This window comes from Rhynchophorus ferrugineus, unplaced genomic scaffold (genome assembly GCF_030347505.1).
Source record: "Rhynchophorus ferrugineus isolate W39M unplaced genomic scaffold, kcgeb_rfMv2 rfM7, whole genome shotgun sequence".
Classification (NCBI taxonomy): domain Eukaryota; kingdom Metazoa; phylum Arthropoda; class Insecta; order Coleoptera; family Curculionidae; genus Rhynchophorus; species Rhynchophorus ferrugineus.
Window position 1 is genome coordinate 428,655 of NW_027472586.1, and position 12,358 is coordinate 441,012.

Below are 12,358 nucleotides of genomic sequence, written 5' to 3' on the forward strand. Positions count from 1 at the left end.
TTTGTTTTATACTATGTAGTGATAACAAGGTTTTGCTATATAAATCAATACTTAGGTCCATTTGGAGCTATGGTATTGAACTGTGGGGTAGTACTAGCAAATCTAACATAGATATCCTCCAAAGATTCCAGAATAAAATGTTGCGAGTCATCATCGATGCCTCATATTACGTGCCCAACAAACTGATTAAGCGCGATATCGTCTTAGAACCCATAACGAGTGTGATTCGGAGTGTTAGTGTGAAGTACTCTGAAATACTATTAGTGCATTCCAATGCACTCGCCAAATAGTAAAACAGTTCAAACGCAAACTACCATACGAACTAATTAATAGACACATAGAGTGAGATATAATAATCTCTATAATAAGTTATAGTATCTAAAATAAGAATTATATTATGAGTTGTACAGCAGATCACTTACTGAAGTGATCTTCTACATGTCAGGATGGTTATATTATATAACGGAAATCATAGAATAATAGTTATTGCCCACAGGCAAATTGTTGACGTTCTAGGAGATTAATAAAAAAAATAAATCGTCAGTTTCGCGTCACTGATCGATCGCATTGGGGACAAGAAGAGAGGAAGGGTGTAGGTGGATCGAGAGATTTGAGACAATTTGCGAATGCTGGATGGGTCTGACGTCACGACGGCTTCGTTAGTCGAAATGGCTTGGTAACGGGTTGATGGAGAGGCGGGCGAGGGAGCGAAACGGAAGCCCGTACGTGTGTGAGAAAGGGAGAAAGAAGCTCGAGAGATGCTACGCGAGAAAAACAATGCCGCGGGTTGAAACTTGTATATGACGAATGTGGAATAATTTATGAGGAGGTCGGGGGTAGCTACAACTGGGTCATCCGGAGTTATAACGTATCTTTAACAGGGGATTAGAACGTATTTATCCGGCTCCGTAGGCACGTTAAAGCGGCGTAGCCGAAAAAGCTCGAATCTCAAGGTTATCTCAATGTCGCGTCTCCCACCACGCGAACAAAACTGGATACATAGGTCTGGGAGAATTATTTTAATATACTTGACTTTGGCTCATTGTAATTCCTGATAATTTTCTCTATTTTTTTCTAAAACATCATTTCCTAAAAGTTTTTGATAATCTCCAATAAAAATAATAGCTTCTTCTTCCATATGTCCTCAAGATTATGTTATTAATCAGTACAGGCAATCATAGAAAAAGGACATTCATTTTATATGAGTCATTCAAATCATCACTTGAAAAACTGTTGTATCGCTTATCTAGAAAAACAAAAATGTTGGTAATTTATAATAATCACAAGATGATAAAAATTACAAAGATTATAAAGAATTTTATGCTGAATCAAATGGTAGTATGGTTATTGTTGTACAATCATTAATTTTTAAGTTATACAACGAAAAGTGTATTTTCAAATAATAAGTAAATTTCGGTTTATGTCACATATCCTAAAAATAATAGATTCTACAGTAATTTAATGGGATTTTTCGTTTCTTTCACCAAAAAATACATATATTCCGAGAGTTGTATCCTTATTCGAGAAGTGAAAAATTTTGGCACTTTTTCCATATATATAGTCGTGAAAATTCACGATTTTTTGACATTTTCAAGATTTTTGCTACCATTTCCATTCAAATAACTGCAAGTTAATGAAAATTACAGGGATTATAAAGAATTTTATGCTGAATCGAATGGTAGTATGGTTATTGTTGTACAATAATTAATTTTTAAGTTATACAACGAAAAGTGTATTTTCAAATAATAAGTAAATTTCGGTTTATGTCACATATCCTAAAAATAATAGATTCTACAGTAATTTAACGGGATTTTTCGTTTCTTTCGCCAAAAAATACATATATTCCGAGAATTATATCCTTATTCGAGAGGTGAAAAATTTTAGCACTTTTTCCATATATATAGTCGTGAAAATTCACGACTTTTTGACATTTTCAAGATTTTTGCTACCATTTCCATTCAAATAACTGCAAGTTAATGAAAATTACAGGGATTATAAAGAATTTTATACTGAATCGAATGGTAGTATGGTTATTGTTGTACAATCATTAATTTTTAAGTTATACAACGAAAAGTGTATTTTCAAATAATAAGTAAATTTCGGTTTATGTCACATACCCTAAAAATAATAGATTCTACAGTAATTTAACATGATTTTTCGTTTCTTTCACCAAAAAATACATATATTCCGAGAGTTTTATCTTTATTCAAGAGGTGAAACATTTTGGCACTTTTTCCATATATATAGTCGTGAAAATTCACGATTTTTTGGCATTTTCAAAATTTTTACTACCATTTCCGTTGAATTAAGTTCAAGTTAATGAATATTACAGGTATTATTAAGAATTTTATGCTGAATCGAATGGTAGTACGGTTATTGTTGTACAATCATTAATTTTTAAGTTATACAACGAAAAGTGTATTTTCAAATAATAAGTAAATTTCGGTTTATGTCACATATCCTAAAAATAATAGATTCTACAGTAATTTAACATGATTTTTCGTTTCTTTCACCAAAAAATACATATATTCCGTGGGTTGTATCCTTATTCGAGAGGTGAAAAATTTTAGCACTTTTTCCATATATATAGTCGTGAAAATTCACGATTTTTTGACATTTACAAGATTTTTGCTGCCATTTCCATTCAAATAACTGCAAGTTAATGAAAATTACAGGGATTGTAAAGAATTTGATGCTGAATCGAATGGTGGTATGGTTATTGTTGTACAGTCATTAATTTTTAAGTTATACAACGAAAAGTGTATTTTCAAATAATAAGTAAATTTCGGTTTATGACACATATCCTAAAAATAATAGATTCTACAGTAATTTAACATGATTTTTCGTTTCTTTCACCAAAAAATACATATATTCCGTGGGTTGTATCCTTATTCGAGAGGTGAAAAATTTTAGCACTTTTTCCATATATATAGTCGTGAAAATTCACGATTTTTTGACATTTACAAGATTTTTGCTGCCATTTCCATTCAAATAACTGCAAGTTAATGAAAATTACAGGGATTATAAAGAATTTGATGCTGAATCGAATGGTGGTATGGTTATTGTTGTACAGTCATTAATTTTTAAGTTATACAACGAAAAGTGTATTTTCAAATAATAAGTAAATTTCGGTTTATGACACATATCCTAAAAATAATAGATTCTACAGTAATTTAACATGATTTTTCGTTTCTTTCACCAATTAAGTTCAAGTTAATGAAAATTTTATGCTGAATCGAATGGTAGTATGGTTATTGTTGTACAATCATTAGTTTTTAAGGTATACAACGAAAAGTGTACTTTAAAAAATTGAGTGGACTTCGGTTTATGTCACATATCTTAAAAACTGTAGATTTTAGAGCAATTTATCATAGATTTTCGTTTGTTTCATCTCAAAATATATATATTCCGGTAGTATTTATCTTTATATATATATATATATATAAATATATATATATATATATATAAATATATATATATATATATATTATATATATATATATTTAGTGAAAACAAAGCCGAACAAACATTCGTTCAACCAATTACAATTGATAATTCGTCGAAATTACCAGAATTGGTTATAATTCGTCCTTTCCTTGATCATAATGTATGTGATATCTGCGCCGTTGTATTTTTTTGCATAACGTTTACAATGTCAATGCTATTTCAATTACGTCTCATCTATTGTTGTTTGGCATTACAATAAAAAAAACGCGCACGTCCATTTTTTAAGTCTCTATGGGAAACGAACAGGAATATGTTCACATTGACCAGCAGACAACAGACAAGGGGCGCTCCCCAGACGTTTTAATATTGTAATGAGTTTATAGAAATACATTCTGATTATATAGGGTACAAAACAATTTTAATCATATAATACTGGCAAAACTTTATTTAGAAATAGCGGTTTTGTCACGTTTCCTTTTCATAGTATTGGTATTGGCCAAAATTGAATTTATTACCATGAAATTTACCTTACAAATGATAACAGTAAAGTCAAAAGGCACCAACAAATTTACATGATATACAAACGACTTTTTCTTTATTTCTACTAAATTTTATCTTAGTAATCACACTTGCAATTTAAAAACAAACGGTTTTTAGAAGCTTTCTGTTCTTGCACTTTCTTCTCTTGCTTCCTTTGTCAAGTGACTTTCAGATATTAAGCAAATATCTCTTTTTTGCAATTCTAGGAATACTTGTAGATCATTTTTTCCTGTTTATCCAACTTTGCTACGAGTTTTAACAGCAATTCGTTAGTAGCTTCTTCTTTCCTTGTTTCTTTTTGATTATTTTAGTTCTGATGCTTTGGTCATAGGTTATTTTATCATAGACTTCGTTATATCTTTTCGGTTGTTTCTTTTAAGTCACCGTTTCTTTGAGTTTTAGACATGCACAAGGATCTAAGGATACCAAAGGTCAGCAAATAAATTACAAGGTTTCCGAAAAACTTCAAGAAAGTTTGCGAGATCACAAAACGATCGAAGCACTAACTGCTCGACAATAGTAGATTTACACGGAGGTTGAAGAGACAAAAATCATTTGAACTAATGTAGTTGACAAATCAGTCGTAAAGTCCCAGGCCTGACACATAGATGGTGGTACTAGAATTAAATTCATATTTTTTCAAGTTAGCCCTAACCCTCAAAAGATGCGTGTATAAATTTGACAGCTGTCGGATCATTAGTTTGTGAATTATAGCATTTTGAGTGAAGCAACTTTTGTTATTGTGAATAAAATTGATAAAAAGGAATTTCGCATGTTGATAAATATTGCTTTTTGAAGGGAAAGAATACAGTTGAAGCAAAAACTAGGCTTGATGCCGAGTTTACGGACCCTCCGCCCCTGGAAAATGAACCATCAAGGATTGATATGCTAAGTTTAGAAGTGGTGAAATGAGCACCGAAGACGGTGAACGCAGTGGACGCTCAAAAGAGACCGACGAACATATTTAAGAAACCCACAAAATGATTTTGAATCACCGTAAATGAGAGTAAAATGGGACAGACATTTTAAAGATATCAACTGAACGTGTACATCACGTGTACATTCACGAATATTTGGGTAGGTGAAAAGGTGTGTGCAAAATGCGTGCCGCGCGAGCTCAGTTTTGACCAAAAACAACGACGAGTTGATGATTGGGAGCAGTTTTTGAAGATGACCAAGCGTAAGTCCAGTCGACAGTCATCCGAGTGGACTGCACACGATGAACCCGCTCGAAAACATGGGAAAACGCAACAGTCAGCTGGCAAGGTTATAGCGTCTGTATTTTGGGATGCACATGGAATAATTTTCATGGATTACCTTGAAAAAGGAAGGACTATCAACAGAGACTATTACATAGCGTTATTAGGCCGCTTGAATGACGAAATCACCGAAAAACGGCCAGAAAGAAAATATTTGAAGAAAAACATAGTGCTGCTTCACCAAGACAATGCACCGTGTCACAAGTCAGTGAAAACGATGACAAAAATCCATGAATTGTGTGCTTTGAATTGCTTCCTCATCCACCGAATTCTCCAGATTTAGCCACCAGCGACTATTTCCTGTTCTCAGATCTCAAAAGAATCCTCACTGGGAAGAAATTTTCATCAAATGAATAGGTAATCGCCGAAACTGAGCCTATTTTGAAGCAAAGGACAAATCGCACTACAAAACTATAGGGTAACTATAATCAGTGTATCACCCTTATAGGGAATTATGTTGAATAAAAAAAACTAATTTTGCCAAAAAAATGTGTTTTACTATGGCAGGCCGGGGACTTTTCAATTGACCTGTTAATTATAAAAAAACCCTGTAAATTTTCTCCAATTACTCTTCGCACGGACCTGGTAGTCGATGTCACTTCATCACTTCGCGATAGCATGAATCTAACACGCGGTGATGTTCGAGACGAGCTCCTTATCTGTTCTGGATGTTAGCCTCCGCAATTCACGCCACCAAAAACACGCTACCCGCAGTTGACTTCGACCGATCCGGCGCTGATATGAAATCGAGAAAAAAAACTCGAATAAATAGACGAATAACTAAAAAAAATCGGACGAAAATAACGAAATGGGACGCCCTAAGATCGATTTTAATTGAAATCCGATAAAATAGGGGTCAAGGCAGCTTTGCGGCTGTGAATCTACGTTTTACATATTGTTTAAGCTGAATAATGAAATAGACGAATATATACAGTGTTGGGATTAAGTTGTTTATTGATATTTTATCAAGAATACAATATTATTTAAACGCCTATATTTCACAACATCAGTATTGATTTTAACAACTTATATTAACTAAAAAAATATTTTTAACGAGTAATTCCATACTGTATGATGATGTCAATCGATTTTTTTTCTTTCGGGCTATTTGTTAACAACAGCAAAAATCAGTTGTCGTATGCTGAAGGTGTATGCAAAACTTGTAATAGATTACTTCTGTATCAAAGATAGTAATATTAACAGAAAACTATGAAGATGAAGAATTGAAAGAATTACTGGATATACATACAAACATTTTAAATTTCTTGATATTTAAAGGTTCCAGGTACCTTTCTTCAGTTAATATCAGTTTATGAGTTCTTTTAGTTGGGGATTTGATCTCATGGGATATCTTGTTTTTGACAGTCGAGTAGGATGGGTCTGACACTAAGTTGAATCTGACACAAATCACATAATGGTGGGCTCTGTCCCTTCAACAAATATTCATGTGTTAATTTACAGTGCCCTATTCGTAGTCGTCTAAGGATGCTTAACTTATATCTATTGATGTTATTATAATCTATGTGTTGATAGAAGATCCTCTTAATTTCCCACAATTTGTTTTTTTTTGTGAGATGGTCCCATTCTAATTGGGTCTTCATAGACCCTTCATATAAACTTTGGCATATTTTTTGCTGAACAGTTCATTTAACCTGATTCTAAAGAAAACTAACAGGTCTGGGATTTTATTTGAATCAGTGATCCAACAGGTTGCCTTTAAGGGTTTTAAATACACTTTCTTCTAGGTTGATTAAATATCTGCCTTTTTTTCACTATATCTGGGAGGGAATGATCTGAGCTGAAATAAAAATTTTCTTCACCATCCACATGGGTCGATGGAATGTTTCTAACTAAAGAAAACTAACAGGTCTGGGATTTTATTTGAATCAGTGATCCAACAGGTTGCCTTTAAGGGTTTTAAATACACTTTCTTCTAGGTTGTTTAAATATCTGTCTTTTTTTCACTATATCTGGGAGGGCATGGAGGAAATTGCAGCTAAAACTTGCCTGTAGTAATTGTTACACCTGTTACTTCGTTTACTGAAAGAATCATTTCTCAAAGGTGTTTCATATATGAGTTTCAGTTTATTGCTATGTTAGATCTCATTAGGACTTCAAATATCAATTTCTTCTAGTGTTGGGAACTACCGACTGTTTAGTAATTGACTACTTTTTACTATCGACCGTTTCAGTCATTATTTTTGGTTCAACTGATTTTACTACTTTTTACCACTGACTGTTTCAGTCGACTGTTTTCAGTCATTATTTTTGGTTCTACTATTTTCATTCGACTGATTTTTAACGTTCTGGTTCTGTCATCCTAGCCGCGACCTTGACAAAAATGTACCCAACTTATGCTTACATAGATTTATATGTAATATATATAGTATTATGATTTTTTTGGTAGTTTACTTGTAAATAATAATATATAGTATATAAATATAGCAGCATTTTGCAGCAAAATTTTCCAAGATTCTTAATTAATAGGGTAAAAGGATTAAAATTGTGAATAATAAATAGTAATGTACTTTTGACTGTTTTATAGCAATAATAGATAATATTAGGAATATGTTTAATTTTTATTTAGTATTTATGGTTATTGTATATATTTAGTTTTTAGGTTATATTTAAGGTCTATTGTATTGTCTATATTTATTATAGTATATAATTTAAAAATAGCAATTAACATATTAAAATACAATAAAACATATGTGGGATATTATTCCATTCTGTAGAAAAATTCCATTCCTTTTTAGAAATCCACAGAACATTCAAATATAAAACTAATTCTATTTCCTTTAAAATAATTTTTTTAATTGCATGTTAATAGTATTCAGTAATTGTTAGTACGTGAAGGAATATGTCCGTACTACCGTTGGAAAATACAAGCACATATCAAACTGTTCCAAGCAATTATCTCCGTCCTTTCTTCTTTTACAATTTACACAGGAAATACTTCGTACATTTTTGTCCGACATCATGAATTGAAAAAAACAGTCGAACCGTGCATTTGACTGAAAATAATAATTACTATTTTCAATCGCTAGTTTTTTGACTATCGACTGCTTCGACTGTTTTGCGACTATCGACTGTCGATACAGTCGATAGTTGTCAACGGTATTTTTTTTATTTATTCTTTATTTATAACTTCTGCTAGTTGATAGTCGTTGTGTTTCTTTCAATGGCAATCTCAAACCCATAATCTCTTCCACTATAAACCTAAAACTAATCCACAGTTCTAATATTGGCCACCGGCTTTAAGATATTGATCTGAACTCCAGCGAGATGCAATTTTCTTATGAAACGTTGCCCTATAAATAGGGGCCAACCAATGCACGGGTCTTAATCAACGTTAAAGTTGCGAAACTTGTACTGGATGATGCAAGATTGGAAAGATCGTAATTTGGGAGAGTGTACACGTTGAGAAACAAAATGAACGCATCGAAAGGGATTCTCCACGCTTCGATTAAACTTTCACGTCGAGTGATTCAGCCAATGAATTATTAAGGTCTGTGGTAAAGCAATGAGGAGGCCGTAGAAAAAGTGTTTGATGAATTTCTTCCTGTTTCTGTTAGAAATGTTTAAATATTAACTAATTTTTTTGTTAATACATTGTTATTAGTCGTTATAAACTAGGTTTATAGGGGAACTAATCGATGGGTCTTTACTTAGTCCTTGTAGTAATAATATTGACGTATTAACACTGCTGTATTTTGTATTAAATATACTTCACTAAATTTCTAGATCAGATGGTTTTATCCTTTTAAGTATGTATTTTGCATGAGTGCTATCGAAGAGCTCCAATACTTCAGTAATAACCAGATAATGGAGTCTCTCCTATGCCTCTTTGGGATTATCAGAATTTTTTGAGTAACTGTAAAGCCTTAGAATTTTCTTCTTAGGACTTTGTTCTGAAAAATATATATTAACTTATGTTACTATTCTCGGAACATCCCCACAGCTGCATTCCATAGATCGATATGAGTTTTAGAATTTGCTTATAAACAGCAACTGATTATGTACGGATAATTAACAAGATATTTTCTATATTTCAATTCCAGTTTTTTTTAATGTGCTTCTTCCAATGCAAATGTATATCGAGCTTCGTCCCATGGTACTTGACGTTGTTTCTATATGAGGTGACAATACTATTCATTGTTGCTGTTGTACGTACAGTTTGATTATAAATAAATTTAATATGCACAGATTTGCATTGTTTAACATTTATCCTCTAAGTCTTGGTCCATTTATTTATATTGTTATTGATATTATTCATTTAATAAGTGTCACAGTATCAACAGTAAATGTAGAAATGATGATAGTTTCCATTTGTGGTATATCACATCGGTAAAGGGTTGGCCTCAATATATTTTCCTGCGCTACAAGTACTGTATCGTAACTACCTCACCAAAATCAATATTTAACAAAAATACTGAACTGAAAGGGAACTGCAACAGTATATAATTGATGCATTGATTAACATTTATCCTCTAAGTCTTGGTCCATTTATTTATATTGTTATTGATATTATTCATTTAATAAGTGTTACAGTATCAACAGTAAATGTAGAAATGATGATAGTTTCCATTTGTGGTATATCACATCAGTAAAGGGTTGGCCTCAATATATTTTCCTGCGCTACAAGTACTGTATCGTAACTACCTCACCAAAATCAATATTTAACAAAAATACTGAACTGAAAGGGAACTGCAACAGTATATAATTGATGCATTGATTAACATTTATCCTCTAAGTCTTGGTCCATTTATTTATATTGTTATTGATATTATTCATTTAATAAGTGTTACAGTATCAACAGTAAATGTAGAAATGATGATAGTTTCCATTTGTGGTATATCACATCGGTAAAGGGTTGGCCTCAATATATTTTCCTGCGCTACAAGTACTGTATCGTAACTACCTCACCAAAATCAATATTTAACAAAAATACTGAACTGAAAGGGAACTGCAACAGTATATAATTGATGCATTGATTAACATTTATCCTCTAAGTCTTGGTCCATTTATTTATATTGTTATTGATATTATTCATTTAATAAGTGTTACAGTATCAACAGTAAATGTAGAAATGATGATAGTTTCCATTTGTGGTATATCACATCGGTAAAGGGTTGGCCTCAATATATTTTCCTGCGCTACAAGTACTGTATCGTAACTACCTCACCAAAATCGATATTTAACAAAAATACTGAACTGAAAGGGAACTGCAACAGTATATAATTGATGCATTGATTAACATTTATCCTCTAAGTCTTGGTCCATTTATTTATATTGTTATTGATATTATTCATTTAATAAGTGTCACAGTATCAACAGTAAATGTAGAAATGATGATAGTTTCCATTTGTGGTATATCACATCGGTAAAGGGTTGGCCTCAATATATTTTCCTGCGCTACAAGTACTGTATCGTAACTACCTCACCAAAATCGATATTTAACAAAAATACTGAACTGAAAGGGAACTGCAACAGTATATAATTGATGCATTGATTAACATTTATCCTCTAAGTCTTGGTCCATTTATTTATATTGTTATTGATATTATTCATTTAATAAGTGTCACAGTATCAACAGTAAATGTAGAAATGATGATAGTTTCCATTTGTGGTATATCACATCGGTAAAGGGTTGGCCTCAATATATTTTCCTGCGCTACAAGTACTGTATCGTAACTACCTCACCAAAATCGATATTTAACAAAAATACTGAACTGAAAGGGAACTGCAACAGTATATAATTGATGCATTGATTAACATTTATCCTCTAAGTCTTGGTCCATTTATTTATATTGTTATTGATATTATTCATTTAATAAGTGTCACAGTATCAACAGTAAATGTAGAAATGATGATAGTTTCCATTTGTGGTATATCACATCGGTAAAGGGTTGGCCTCAATATATTTTCCTGCGCTACAAGTACTGTATCGTAACTACCTCACCAAAATCGATATTTAACAAAAATACTGAACTGAAAGGGAACTGCAACAGTATATAATTGATGCATTGATTAACATTTATCCTCTAAGTCTTGGTCCATTTATTTATATTGTTATTGATATTATTCATTTAATAAGTGTCACAGTATCAACAGTAAATGTAGAAATGATGATAGTTTCCATTTGTGGTATATCACATCGGTAAAGGGTTGGCCTCAATATATTTTCCTGCGCTACAAGTACTGTATCGTAACTACCTCACCAAAATCGATATTTAACAAAAATACTGAACTGAAAGGGAACTGCAACAGTATATAATTGATGCATTGATTAACATTTATCCTCTAAGTCTTGGTCCATTTATTTATATTGTTATTGATATTATTCATTTAATAAGTGTTACAGTATCAACAGTAAATGTAGAAATGATGATAGTTTCCATTTGTGGTATATCACATCGGTAAAGGGTTGGCCTCAATATATTTTCCTGCGCTACAAGTACTGTATCGTAACTACCTCACCAAAATCGATATTTAACAAAAATACTGAACTGAAAGGGAACTGCAACAGTATATAATTGATGCATTGATTAACATTTATCCTCTAAGTCTTGGTCCATTTATTTATATTGTTATTGATATTATTCATTTAATAAGTGTCACAGTATCAACAGTAAATGTAGAAATGATGATAGTTTCCATTTGTGGTATATCACATCGGTAAAGGGTTGGCCTCAATATATTTTCCTGCGCTACAAGTACTGTATCGTAACTACCTCACCAAAATCGATATTTAACAAAAATACTGAACTGAAAGGGAACTGCAACAGTATATAATTGATGCATTGATTAACATTTATCCTCTAAGTCTTGGTCCATTTATTTATATTGTTATTGATATTATTCATTTAATAAGTGTCACAGTATCAACAGTAAATGTAGAAATGATGATAGTTTCCATTTGTGGTATATCACATCGGTAAAGGGTTGGCCTCAATATATTTTCCTGCGCTACAAGTACTGTATCGTAACTACCTCACCAAAACCGATATTTAACAAAAATACTGAACTGAAAGGGAACTGCAACAGTATATAATTTACAAAACGTATTTAACGACGAACAATCTGGAATCTCGTTTCGTTTTCAAACGTCG